Source organism: Staurois parvus, unplaced genomic scaffold (genome assembly GCF_062004578.1).
Source record: "Staurois parvus isolate SC_StPar_1 unplaced genomic scaffold, SC_StPar_1.0 ptg000064l, whole genome shotgun sequence".
NCBI lineage: Eukaryota > Metazoa > Chordata > Amphibia > Anura > Ranidae > Staurois > Staurois parvus.
The window spans coordinates 5,591,425-5,605,143 of record NW_028317860.1 but is presented as its reverse complement, the minus strand read 5'-3'; the positions used below and the strand labels follow the sequence as shown (position 1 = coordinate 5,605,143).

The window sequence follows — 13,719 nt, the reverse complement described above, 5'->3', positions numbered from 1 at the left end:
GCACACTGACACAGACCCCTAGTAAAACACTCCCAGCACACAGTTAACCATTTGATCTTCCCTCATGTTAACCCTTTTCTGCCAAGTGCCATTAGTGCTTTTTTTTTTAGCACTGATCACTGTATTGGTGTTACTGGGGATGTCAGTGACACCAAGTCAGTTCCCCCCAATGTCAGAATGCCCGCTACAGTCCCACTATAAGTCGCTGATTGCCACCATTACCAGTAAAAAAAAAATCTAATATACTACCATTTGTAAATGCGATAACTTTCACGTAAACCAATTAATTTACATGTATTAGGATTTTCTTTTACCAAAGACATGTAGCAGAATACATTTTGCCCTAAATTTATAATGACATTTTATTTTTAAAATTTTTTTACTAAACATGTGTAAAAGCAAGTCAAAAATATTAATTTTTTTCCTCAAAATTGTCGGGCTTTTTTTTTTATATCGCAAAAAATAAAAAATGCACAAGCGATCAAATACTACCGAAAGAAAGCTCAATTTTTGGGAAAAAAAAGGATGTAAATGTTATTTGGGTGCAACGTTGTATGACCGCGCAATTGTCAGTTAAAATAAGGCAGCATCATAACGCAAAAAATGGCCTGGTCAGGAAGGGGAGTAAATCCTCAGGAGAGCAAGTGGTTAAACAACACATACACTGAGCATAATAGCTTTTGCAATGGGCGTATTAGCATCTATAAAAAGGTTACCAATTTATTAGGCCGCTTTCACACTGATCCATGGATGCAGTGCACCTGTGGCTTTCCTGTGGGTTAGCTACATTGAGCCATAGACCTTTGTTATATCCTGCTGAATTGATGCGCTTTCAGAAAGTGCACCACATCCACAAGAAGTCTATAGCAAAGAGCAGCTAACCTGCTGGAAAGGTGCAGGTGCACTGTGCAGCCCCCATGGTGCAGGTAAACTGCAGTGCATCAGTGTGAAAGCAGCCTTTACATTTATGGTTTGGGTCCTTTATGCTTTATTTTGCTAAGAATTAATTTGAGAAACACCCCCTGGTATTTCTAATAGTGGCCATCTTGAGTAAGGGCAGATGTTTCATGTAGCATTTACTTCCTGGAATCCATCTGCTGAGCTGAAAACCCTCCCTCCCCTCCTGAAGACTCCTGGGACCTCATTTGCCTAGGCATGGAAACCAGGAAATAACTGAAGAAATGTGTAAAAAAAAAAAAAAAGGTTAAAACAAGTAAAGATGATATACTTTCCAATCCATTTACTAATGCCCCAATCTACTTGTCAATCATGACAGTCTACTACCAAAACCGTATTAATATCTGCTTTAAGTAATGTCTGGGGCTTTTAAAAACAAAAAGGGCTTTATGAGGACTTAAAACGTTTAATATTTTTAACATTGCGTTGTATATCTCCTCCTCCCCTCCCTGCCTGTCTCCAGCATCGGGGATTAGCAGGCAGAGGAGAGACCTTGCAGTGTAATGAGCACAGATTCGCTGCTCGTCAGGAAAGGGGAGTGTCGGACTTATCCTTTATTCCTTTCACTGCCAGAGCCGTTTTTGTATTTTTTGTACAAGTTTAAATAACATTTAAGGCCTGAAGATTACACAAAACTCTAAAACATTATATATTTTCTGAAATCAGAGACCCTAGAGAATAAAATAGTGGTAGTTCCAATTTTTTATGTCACACAATATTATCACAAAGGTCTAGGAAACGCAAAATTTCAGTAAAAAATACACTTAAAATAACGCAGCAACAGAACGCAAAAAATGGCCTGGTCAGGAAGGGGGGTAAATCCTCAGGAGAGCAAGTGGTTAAACAACACATACACTGAGCAGAATAGCTTTTGCTATTAGGGCACAAAAATTAATAAATCATCCAATTTTTTTGTAAAATATAAAAGACGAGGTTGCATTTAGTAAATAGATATCCAACATGTCAAACCTTAAATTTGCATGCACTCGTGAAATGGCGAATAACTTCAGTATCCTATATTTTCTATAAATGACGCTTTTAAAGCCCCTTATAGGTCATCAGTATAGTGTTACAGAGGAGGTCTGCTGCTAGAATTATTGCTCTCATTCTGGAGTGCACTGCAAAGTGACGTCACATCACTTCTGGGTCAGGATAGAAGGGGAGGGGATAGAAGGGGAGGGGAGCGGATGCGTCCGTTCTCCCTCCCATATACTTGCCGGCAGCCACCGAACTGGCCCGCAGATGGGCAAGCAGAGCGCGGGACATATAGCGGGCAGGGGGGAGAGGCTGAAGCTGTGTGGAAGCAATCGGGCGCAGCCCTACCGCCAGATTGCTTCCACCTGGCAGGTGAGCCCTGCTGCTTGCCCGCAGCAGGGATAAGGGATAAAAGAAAAAACTACCTGCCTGGTGCCCGGAACTACAGTTGTGTTCAAAATAATAGCAGTGTGTTGAAAAAAGTGAATAAAGCTCAAAATCCTTCTAATAGCTTTTCTTTCCATACACACAAATGTATTGGGAACACTACACATTCTATTCCAAATCAAAACATGAAGAAAAATATATCAAATTTGTGTTGTTCCTCTAAAACAATTGAAGAAAAGTGAATATTAGACTGTTTAAAAAAATAGCAGTGTTTGTATTCTTCTTTACAAACTCAAACATTCACTATATACACTGAAAAATGTTTGAAGATTTTGCTTTCCTTTGAATCACTTAATGAATATTTAGTTGTATAAGCACTGTTTCTGAGAACTGCTGTACATCTGTGTTGCATGGAGTCAACCAACTTCTGGCACCTGTGAACAGGTATTCCAGCCCAGGATGATTGGACTACATTCCACAGTTCTTCTCTATTTCTTGGTTTTGCCTCAGGAACTGCATTTTTGATGTCACCCCACAAGTTTTCTATTGGATTAAGATCCAGGGATTGGGCTGGACACTCCATAACGTCAATCTTGTTGGTCTGGAACCAAGATGATGCACGTTTACTGGTGTGTTTGGGGTCGTTGTCTTGTTGGAACACCCATTTCAAGGGCATTTCCTCTTCAGCATAAGGCAGCATGACCTCTTCAAGTATTCTGATGTATTCAAACTGATCCATGATGCCTGGTATGCGATAAATAGGCCCAACACCGTAGTATGAGAAACATCCCCATATCATGATGCTTGCGCAACCATGCTTCACTGTCTTCACTGTGTACTGTGGCTTGAATTCAGTGTTTGGGGGTCGTCTGACAAACTGTCTCCGGCCACTAGACCCAAAAAGAACAATCTTACTTTCATCAGTCCACAAAATGTTGCGCCATTTCTCTTTAGGCCAGTCAATGTGCTCTTTGGCAAATTGTAACCTCTTCAGCACGTCTTTTTTTCAACAGTGGGACTTTGCGGGGGTTTCTTGCAGATAGCTTGGCTTCACATAGGCATCTTCTAATTGTAACAGTACTCACAGGGAACTTTAGACCTTCTTTGATCTTCCTGGAGCTGATTGTTGGCTGAGTCCTTGCCATTTTGGCTATTATTCTATCCATTTGAATGGTAGTTTTTCACTTTCTTCCAAGTCTTTCAGGTTTTGGTTGCCATTTTAAAGCATTTGCGATCATTTTAGCTGAGCAGCCTATCATTTTCTGCACTTTTTTATATGTTTTCCTCTCTCCAATCAACTTTTTAATCAAGGTACGCTGTTCTTCTGCATGTCTGGAACGACCCATTTTCCTCAGAATTTCAGAGAGAAATGCACTGTAACCAGCATGTACAACATTTGCTGCCTTCCTTCCTTAAATAAGGGCAATAATTGCCACCTGTTTTTCAAAGAATGAATGATCTCACTAATAGAACTCCACAGTGCTATTATTTTGAACATGCCCCTTTCAATTAGTGATTCAATTACACAGAATCAGCAGCATGCATGTCATGACTGTTGGGTCTGTTGGATTTCTATTACTCTACTACACCTGCTAGTAAATTATTTGCCATGTAGAAATATCATTTCTACCAAAAACAGTGATTGATCAGGTTAGTGATGTCTGACTGCTATTATTTTGAACACAACTGTACATGTCCTGGGCGTTGGGAGATACAAATTAGACATCCTTGGAGCGTGAAGTTCCACTTTAAGTGGCCCTCACTCTTCTAAAGCTTGAGCACCCCTAAAGTGGTTGTAAAGGCTGAAGGTTTTTTACCTTAATGTATTCTGTGCATGAAAGTAAAAAAATTTTCTGTGTACAGCAGCATCCCCCAGCATCCATAATACTTACCTGAGCCCTACTGCGATCCAGTGATGTGCATGAGAGCCTCTGCTCTCCTTGGACTCTCTTGTCATTAGCTGAGACAGCAGCGGGAGTTATTAGATCCCGCTGCTGTCAATCAGCCAGTGAGGAGAAGAGAGGGGGGAGGCCGAGCTGCAACTTTGTGTGTGAATGGACACGCAGAGCAGCAGCTCATGAGCGAGCCTGCTCAAGTGCCCTCCTAGCGGGCTGCTTGCTGTGGGGGCACTCAGCAGGAAGGAGGGGCCAGGAGCGCCAGTGGGGGACCTGAGAAGAGGACGATCGGGGCTGCCCTTTGCAAAACCATTACACAGAGCAGGTATGACATGTTTGTTACTTTAAAAAAAAAAACCAAGCCTTTAATAACACTTTTAACGTATGACAACACATGCCATAACACCCATTAACGCACTACAACAGATTGCATTAGAGGGAATGGGCTTTCATAGAGATCCACGTAGCCAGGCAGTGCTCCCATGGGTTGTCAGGCTGGGGCTGTGTACTGGAGGGGGGGGGGGGTCAGACAGTGGGAGTACTGCCCTCACCAGTTAATGACCCAATCACTGGGAGCAGACACAACATCCTGATGGTGGGTGAAGGAAGGAGCTGAGAAGTATGGTGGACCCGGGACAACTACCATCGCCAATTACCTTCCTTACCCACTGACCACAAAGTAGTGTACAGGTTGTAACAGTCTTAGAGGGGTCACAGCTCCTCCCATAGGATGAGACTAGTATGAAAACACAGATCGGCTCTTCTACACCTATGGTAACCCTCCATCACCCACCTCCAATCACCGGGACATCTTCAGCACTCGCCGTCACTAGAAGATACTTAAGTCTGCACTGCCCATACTCAATCAGAGTACGGAAGCCTGCACTGCCCATACTACATCAGAGTACGGAAGCCTGCACTGCCCATACTACATCAGAGTACGGAAGCCTGCACTGCCCATACTACATCAGAGTACGGAAGCCTGCACTGCCCATACTACATCAGAGTACGGAACCCTGCACTGCCCATACTACATCAGAGTACGGAAGCCTGCACTGCCCATACTACATCAGAGTACGGAAGTCTGCACTGCCCATACTACATCAGAGTACGGAAGTCTGCACTGCCCATACTATATCAGAGTACGGAAGTTTGCACTGCCCATACTACATCAGAGTACGGAAGCCTGCATTATCCATACTACACCAGTGGACGGAGACTGGCGAGGACCAAACCTACTCCATCCGCGAGAGCACTCCGGCTCCTCCCCTTTGTTGTGGGCGGGGAAAAGAAAGTTGTCAGGAGCGCCGTGCGGGCAAGTTCAGAGAGCAGCGTTCAGTCCTGTGCAGTGTGCGGAGTCTGGACGTTGAGGAGAGAGAAGAGGCTGCCCGGGACCTGAACCTAGGTGAGTGTCATTGTCTCTCCAGGCTCACCCCTCATTACTAGGAGGGTTCCCCGTACATTGTATGTCAGTAGGAGCGCTTCTTATGTCCCTGAACTGCTCCTGGGTACATTTCAGGGGGGGAACCCCGCTCTGCTGTTCTAGGAGCCCCCTGGGAATTGAACACTACACATGACAATCTGAGAAAGGGGTGAACGGCCGTCACAAGCTTTGTCATGTGATGTAGTGCCGTGTGGGGGCGATAGAGCTGTGTTGGGTGCTAGACGCTGAAGCACATAGCTCTCCCATATGGTCTAGCGGTTAGGATTCCTGGTTTTCACCCAGGCGGCCCGGGTTCGACTCCCGGTATGGGAAGGTAATGCTTTTTTTTTAATAATCATACTTCTTTATCGTGTCCTGCTTGGTGATTAAAAAATTTGATAAGACATGTTGGGACTAGAATTTATCACATATTCTATAGCAGTTTCCATTAAATCTATACAGTGTACAGGAGACATATACAATTTCTATGTGTGCTGTATAGGGTACAGTGTGTGTCTGCTGCTAGGCATCCATGTGCTGTGTTCTGTTACTAGAAAACATACAGTTCGGTCCATATATATTTGGACACAGGCACAATTTTAGTTTTTTTCAGGTATTTAACAAAACATATTCAAGCTAAAGTTATATAATGGATATGGGCTGAAAGTGCGCACTCTCAGGTTTAATTTGAGGGTATGTACATCCAAATTGGAGGAAGGGTTTAGGGATTACAGCTAAGAGTAGCCCCCACCCCCCTTATTCAAGGGACCAAAAGTAATTGGAAAATTGAATCAAAAGCTGTTTCATGGCCAGGTGTGGGTTACTCCTTCTTTATTTCTTCATCAATTAAACAATAAAAGGTCTGGAGTTGATTCTAAGTGTGTTATGTGGAATCTGTTGCTGTGAACCTACATCAGGCGTTGAAAGTAGCTGTCCATGCAAGTGAAACAGGCCATTGTAACAGGGCTGGATCTTGCCTGTCTGATGTGGGGGTGCAGTAAAAAAAAGGGTAAGGGGGGCAAGGGATGTGAGGTCAGCAGGACAGTGTAAAGAAACAGAAATCATTAGGCAGAGTACAGTTGGTTAGCAGGGCAGTGTCAAATGTCTGGATGTGGGAATTTAATTATTTTTTTGTTCAACCCACTGGTTGAACAAAAAAAATGACTGATGTATGGGCTGCCTTACTGAGCCTGCCTTAAAGTGTAAGTTCACCTTTTATAAAAAATCTGTATGGTGACATAACATTGCACCCTTCCCATACCCCCCCAGCCCCGCTATACTTACCTCGCATGATCCTGCGCTGTCCGGTTCCCGTAATTCCGGTAATTGGTCAGCACTGTCACATGAATGGCAGTTCCTGTCAGCACTGCAAGGAGACAAGAGAAAGCCACAGGGATTTCCAATCCCCTGATCAGTGTAGCCGCATGCAGAAGCCTGACAGCACAGGAATGTGGGAGGTAAGTACAGTGGGACCTGGGGGGGGGGGGGGGGGGGATGGATAGGGGTCCAGTGTTAGGTCATCTTACAGATTTTCTATAAAGGTGAACTTGCACTTTAAAGAAAAATCTTCATTGACACCAACAGTTGAGACAATGAACACCTTGATCAGGTCTATGTACAGCATACTGTATAAAGTACATGGGTCAGGAGGAAGTAAAAAAAGAAAAATGTATAGAATGTAGCAGTCGGGATGAGCGCCATGTTCATATCCGAATTCTCCCCTATATCAAAGTCAACACTATTCCCCCTACACATCGGAGTCCCCTTTAAATCTGTGTCTTCAAAGCCTCACCTTACATCAGAGTCCACAGAGTCCCACTTTACATCAGATTCCCGCCCCTTACATCAGAGCCCAGCAGAGTGCCCCTTTCACCACTGGCAGGTGGCTGGCATGAAAAGGTTTTAAAAAAAATCCCCTTGTTGCTGGATCTTAACTGCGAATGCACAGTTCCAGAGCCAGCCAATTAGTGAACTGCCAGGTTCGGCCAAAACTCATGCGGTGTAGTGAGTGAATATAAGCCATGCCTGATAAGTGCCATGATGTCACTGTACAGAGGCACACCTGGACCACCCATACCTGGACCTGCCCTGCTGCCTAATCTGAGGCCGAGCCCAGCAATTCTCTAATAGGATGGTGTAACAGAACCGGACCCCGACTGCACTAAGGTTTTTCCGTTAGACTCCCGCTTCCCTGTCCGAACACAGATCCATGGACACCACCGCTGACCACACAAGACTAGACAAGACCAGTCTTGAAATAACGCAGGAAATAGACTGCTTTATTTTAACACAGACACAAGATATAAACATTCAAGGGAACAACCCACCTCCCTGCATATGGACACAGGGCAGGGCAAACCAAATCTAGCAACCAGAGACACATCAACAGACACCCCCCCCCCCCCACCAAGCCAATACACAAACACATATACAATGAACAACCCCCATACCCCACCTATACATGTCTACACAATATCAGGACATTTCACCCTGCACCCCTAACAGGCACAGGGTGGCTTACACATAAGAGGGATATGGGGAACTGAGACAGGGGTCTCCCCACCTCTCTAAAGTGAGCTGTGTTCCATGGGCCCCCCACCCAAAGTGACTCCCGTCACAGATGGCTCCATAACTGTGTATGTGCATTTCAGAGCTGATGACAAGAGGATTTTTTAGGGCTCTTTTCTCCTGACTGCATTTATGGACAGGAGAAAAGTGCCTGTTTTTTTTTTTTTTACCAACCATCTGTAAATTTACAGACGATTGACAACACACAGCCATTTTGATTCTTTGTTTCATGGCCATGACAAAAATTACTGTTGCTTTCTGTGGACATAGTGCCTGATAAGCGTGTTCTAGTCAAGTGAATAGGGCTGATCTGCAAGAACATCACAACTGCATGCAATGTATATGGTTGTGGTGTGCTAATATGGTGTTCCAGGGGTTAACCGCTTCCTGTCCGCCGTATAGCAGTAATACTGCTACAGGGCAGCACGGGTGCGCAAAATCACGTGTGTGTATATATATATATACTCGTTATTTTGCATTTCCGAGTAAGGGGTGCTTGCGGCCTCGGCTGTCAATCAACGGTTCCCGGATGGTGATTACTCACTGGCACCCGGTGATCAAGGAGAATTACCGACAAAGGGAGAGAACTGTAAGTAAACAATACAGATCTCTCCCCTGTCAGCTCCTGCACACTGCTTTGTATGGCTCTGCATAGCAGTGTGCTTACAGTGAAGCACATTCACAGCACATAGTAAAAGAGTACACAGTTAACCCTTTGATCGCCCCACATGTTAACCCCTTCCTGCCCAGTGCCATTAGTACTGTGTCAGTGCTTTTTATTAGCACTGATCACTGTATTGGTGTCACTGGGGATGTCAGTGGCAGTTAGTCACTTCCCTCCAGTGTCGGAATGCCCACCACAGTCCCACTACAAGTAGCTGATAGCCGCCATTACTAGTAAACAATTTTTTTTAGCAAAGACATGTCGCAGGATGCATTTTGGCCTAAATTTATGACAAAATTTGATTTTTTTTTTAATTTTTCTATTTGTCATGTTTTAATAGCGAAAAGTCAAAAATATAGTTTTTTTTTCTTAAAATTGTCGGTCTGTTTTTGTTTATAGTGCAAAAAATAAAAAATAAAAATGCACAGGCGATCAAATACCACCGAAAGAAAGCTGTATTTGTGCGAAAAATACATAAATTTTATTTTGGTGCAGAGTTACATGACCGCGCAATTGTCAGTTAAAGTAATGTAGCGCCGTAACGCAAAAAATAGCCTGGTCAGGAAGGGGGGTAAATCCTCAGGAGGTTAAAGCAGGTGGTGTAATTCCTACACCGTTCACCTGATTTGGATGTAAATACCCTCAAATTAAAGCTGACAGTCTGCAGTTAAAGCACATCTTGTTCGTTTCATTTCAAATCCATTGTGGTGGTATATAGAGCCAAAAATGTTAGAATTGTGTCGATGTCCCAATATTTATGGACCTGACTGTATACCATAGTATATACAGTGAAGGAAATAAGTATTTGATCCCCTGCTGATTTTGAATGTTTGCCCACTCACAAAGAAATGATCAGTCTAAAAATCAAATGGTAGGTGTATTGTAACACCGAGACAGAATAGCAACAAAAAATTCAAAAGAAATACATGTCTAACAAATTATGCACTGATTTGCATGTTCATGAGGGAAATAAGTATTTGATCCCCTTCACAAAACATGACTTAGTACTTGGTGGCAAATCCCTTGTTGGCAATCACAGAGGTCAGACGTCTCCTGTAGTTGGCCACAAGGTTTGCACACATCTCAGGAGGGATTTTGGCCCACTCCTCTTGGCAGATCCTCTCCAAGTCTTTAAGGTTTGGTGGCTGACGTTTGGCAACTCGAAATTTCAGCTCCACTACCCATTTTCAATGCCCTGGCTGAGGGGAGAAGGTTCTCACCCAAGATTTGATGGAACATTGCCCCGTCCATCATCCCTTTGATGCGGTGTAGTTGTCCTGTCCCCTTAGCAGAAAAACACCCCCAAAGCAGAATGTTTCCACCACCATGTTTGCCAGTTGGCATGGTGTTCTTGGGGTCATAGGCAGCATTCCTCCTCCTCCAAACACGGCGAGTTGAGTTGATGCCAAAGAGCTCATTTTGGTCTCACCTGACCACAACACTTTCAACCAGTCCTTCTCTGCATCATTCAGATGTTCAGTGTCAAACTTCAGACGAGCCTGGACATGTGCTTTCTTGAGCAGAGGGACCTTGCGAGCACTGCAGGATTTCAGTCCTTGTCGGCATAGTGTGTTACCAATTGTTTTCTTGGTGACTGTGGTCCCAGCTGCCTGGAGATCATTGACAAGATCCTCACGTGTAGTTCTGGGATGATTCCTCACTGTTCTCATGATCATTGACACGCCACGAGGTGAGATCTTGCATGGTGCACCAGACCTAGGGAGGCTGACAGTTGTTTTGTGTTTCTTCCATTTGCGAATGATTGCACCAACTGTTGTCACCTTCTCACCAAGCTGCTTAGTTTTGTAGCCCAGTGCAGCCTTGTGTAGGTCTACAATCTTGTCCCTGACATCCTTGGACAGCCTTTTGGTCTTTGCCACGGTGGAGAGTTTGGAATCTGATTGTTTGATTGCTCCCGTGGACAGGTGTCTTTCATACAGGTAACAAAATGAGATTAGGAGCACTCCCTTTCAGAGACTGCTCCTATTCTCCGCTTGGTACCTGTATGAAAGACACCGGGTAACCAGAAATCCTGCTGAACAATAGGGGATCAAATACTTATTTCCCTCATGAACATGCAAATCAGTGCATAATTTGTTAGACATGCATTTCTTTTGAATTTTTTGTTGCTATTCTGTCTCTGTGTTACAGTACACCTACCATTCGATTTTTAGACTGATCATTTCTTTGTGAGTGGGCAAATATTCAAAATCAGCAGGGGAACAAATACGTATTTCCTTCAGTGTATAGTTATTAAAGATAATTCCAGATGACTGTTGCAGCAAAGTCCAGCTGTAAAGGGACCTGAGGATGATCATTATACAGTATCTGTCTTTGTTGTGAAGACATGATCAGCAGTGATAGGGAGATCCTCCAACTGTTGTCTAACCAGCCTAGAACAAAGCTTCTCACCAGCAGTAAACATGGTGTGACACTGGAACTCAGCGAGAACCCTGTCTACACTTCATCTTAGTTCCTAGTAACTTCTAATCTGCTGTGCATCTGGACCTTTAAAATGGAACTACACTGTATCTGAGCACCACAAACCAAAAGTGCTGTTAAATTCATTATTAATATACAAAGCATTCAACCCCTTCCATCCATGTCTCCACGCTTTATTTTGCCAAGAAATCACTTTGAACCCTCCCTAGAATTTCTGGTGGTGACCATCTTGCGTAAGATCAGATGATTTATGTAGCATTTACTTTCTGGAATCCATCTTCTCTTAGCTCAGGCATGCAGGCAGGAAAGTATGCTTAGCTGATAAAACCCCTACTAAAGAGTCCTTGAATGTATGACATCATTTGCCTAGAGCCTGAAACCAGAAAGTAACTGAAGAAATGTAAAAAAAACCCAAAACTTTAAAACAAGAAATATGATATGCTTTCCTATCTATTTGCTAATTTTAGCAGTATACGGATTGAAAATAGTCAATGCTGATTGAGGGAGTGAAGTTCTGCTTTAACTACTCATGTGCCATCAATCTAACCTGTATGTGTATGCTAGTTATTGAGCCCCAAGCTAAAACTATCTATAAAATCCCAGACTAGAAGGGACAGTGTTGCCTAAAATGTCAGGAGCTGTATATAAACTCTATTGCAATAAACTTTCACCTACTGTTATACAGCAAAGTAACCACTACACACACTCACAGGTATAGTGCATGTGAAATAACAAGGGTACAGATGTACTTCTGTCACCCGTATTTAAATACAGTATATATACCGAAAAGCAATGGCCAAGAATAGTAAACTATTAAACATCTGAATGCTTGCTGAATAATCCCTCCTTCTGGTTTGGATTAGTAGTAGCTTCTCTGTAGTAGAACATGTGGTCACAGTCTCTCCTTTTTTACTTCTCTCTGTGGGTTTCCAACGCACCCACACAATGGCAGGAAGTGATTTTACATAATTATGCACACTTGAGCTCATAAATGCCTGTTTTACGGGCGTTTGACATTTTTTTTTCTTTTTACTCTAAACGCCACACTACTCTGTTAGCCTGTGCGTCGATGCAAACATAGATGTTTAGAGGAATTCAGAAGCAGGGGTGTTTAGTGGCAAAAATCTGCACCAAAAGGGGGTTGTAGTTGAAATAAGAGCAGCTTTGAAAGACAACAATGTTCCTTCATAGATTCAGTGTGGTGATTAAGTGTTGTCACTCGGGACAGGAAGAGTGGCGCTGGCAGGATCAGCAGGTCAAAATAAAGGGAAAACCTTAAAAAAAAAAAAAAAAAAAAAGGGGGAAACCAATACAACCACCACATCTAAGGGCTGGTAATCTGCAATATACATTTTTGTTCATGGTTTACATACACTTAAAAAACATGATGTATGACCGGTTTTATGTGCATCGTGGTACATTGGCAGCCCATTTAACATGAATGGGCTGCCTAGCACATCGTATGTTAATGTATGAATATTACATATGAAATGTGTGCATTACTGGGATGCACTGTTTAGAATAGGTGTTAACTTCTCTGTGATTACACCATGTGATTGATGTAAAACTGGCTCACTGGAGAGATGAAGTGATCACCTTACTTTCCCCTTTAAGAACCTTATAAAAGTCTTTTTTTAGTATAGTGAAAAGCAAACCAAATGAAATACGTTTTTCCTGTATACGTCTATCATGGGAAAAAAATGGAGACACCATTCAGCATATAATTTGTTATGGGAAAATTCAGGAGTATTTTATGAAAGCCATTCATTTCAAATATATCCCCTTGCCATGCAAATTAGAGATTTGTTTGAATCCATACACATTTGCATAATGTAAACAGTTACTGGATGGCTTGTGGAGCTGTTGTCAGTTTAAATAATATAATTACTTTACTCTTTTCATGAGTGTAAGGCCTCATTCACACCATGGTGTAGAGACATCAGTTTTTCTGAATGGGTTCTGCAAGGGCACAACGAAAACAATTGCCCTGTTCACACCACAACACTGGTATGTGCAGTTTTTTTCTGTGCAGGAATCTGTAACGTGTATAAAACTCACTGAAGCACGCATGAAAACTGATGTGAACTTGTGTCTCTGCAAGTGAAATCTGCATGTTTTTTCCATCGGTTTTTCTGCATGTATGGTGTGAACAAGGCCTAAATGATAGGGAGTTTTTGGGTGTAAGAAAGGCACAGGTGCAGAATACAGCCTGCGGCCAACAGCCCAGCAGATACAATGACAGGCTGAAATACGTGGCTGCTGGATGATGTTTCCAGCAGTAGTTGTGTTTTTAGTTATGTGTGGTCTCTAATAGTCCACCTAAAAATTTTAGTTTTTGAAAGAGTGTGAAAGGCTTAGGCTACTTTCACACTGATGTATTTTTACTTGCTAAAAACACAATAAAAATA

The 13,719-nt window shown here is 42.9% G+C and overlaps 2 protein-coding genes and 1 non-coding gene across 3 annotated transcripts in view; 2 read left to right on the top strand and 1 right to left on the bottom strand.

The window, feature by feature from the left end:
* WBP4 (WW domain binding protein 4) overlaps window positions 1-5,142 on the bottom strand; it is a 32,254-nt gene extending 27,112 nt beyond the window's left edge. The window contains exon 1 of the mRNA XM_089668804.1: window positions 5,008-5,142. The gene's annotated coding sequence lies outside the window, so the exon portion shown is untranslated. The remainder of the gene's footprint in view (window positions 1-5,007) is intronic.
* A 341-nt stretch (window positions 5,143-5,483) lies between these two features.
* ELF1 (E74 like ETS transcription factor 1) overlaps window positions 5,484-13,719 on the top strand; it is a 170,554-nt gene continuing 162,318 nt past the window's right edge. The window contains exon 1 of the mRNA XM_089668801.1: window positions 5,484-5,619. The gene's annotated coding sequence lies outside the window, so the exon portion shown is untranslated. The remainder of the gene's footprint in view (window positions 5,620-13,719) is intronic.
* Window positions 5,899-5,970, top strand: TRNAE-UUC (transfer RNA glutamic acid (anticodon UUC)). Its single transcript has one exon. It is a non-coding gene; the product is annotated as a tRNA-Glu (tRNA).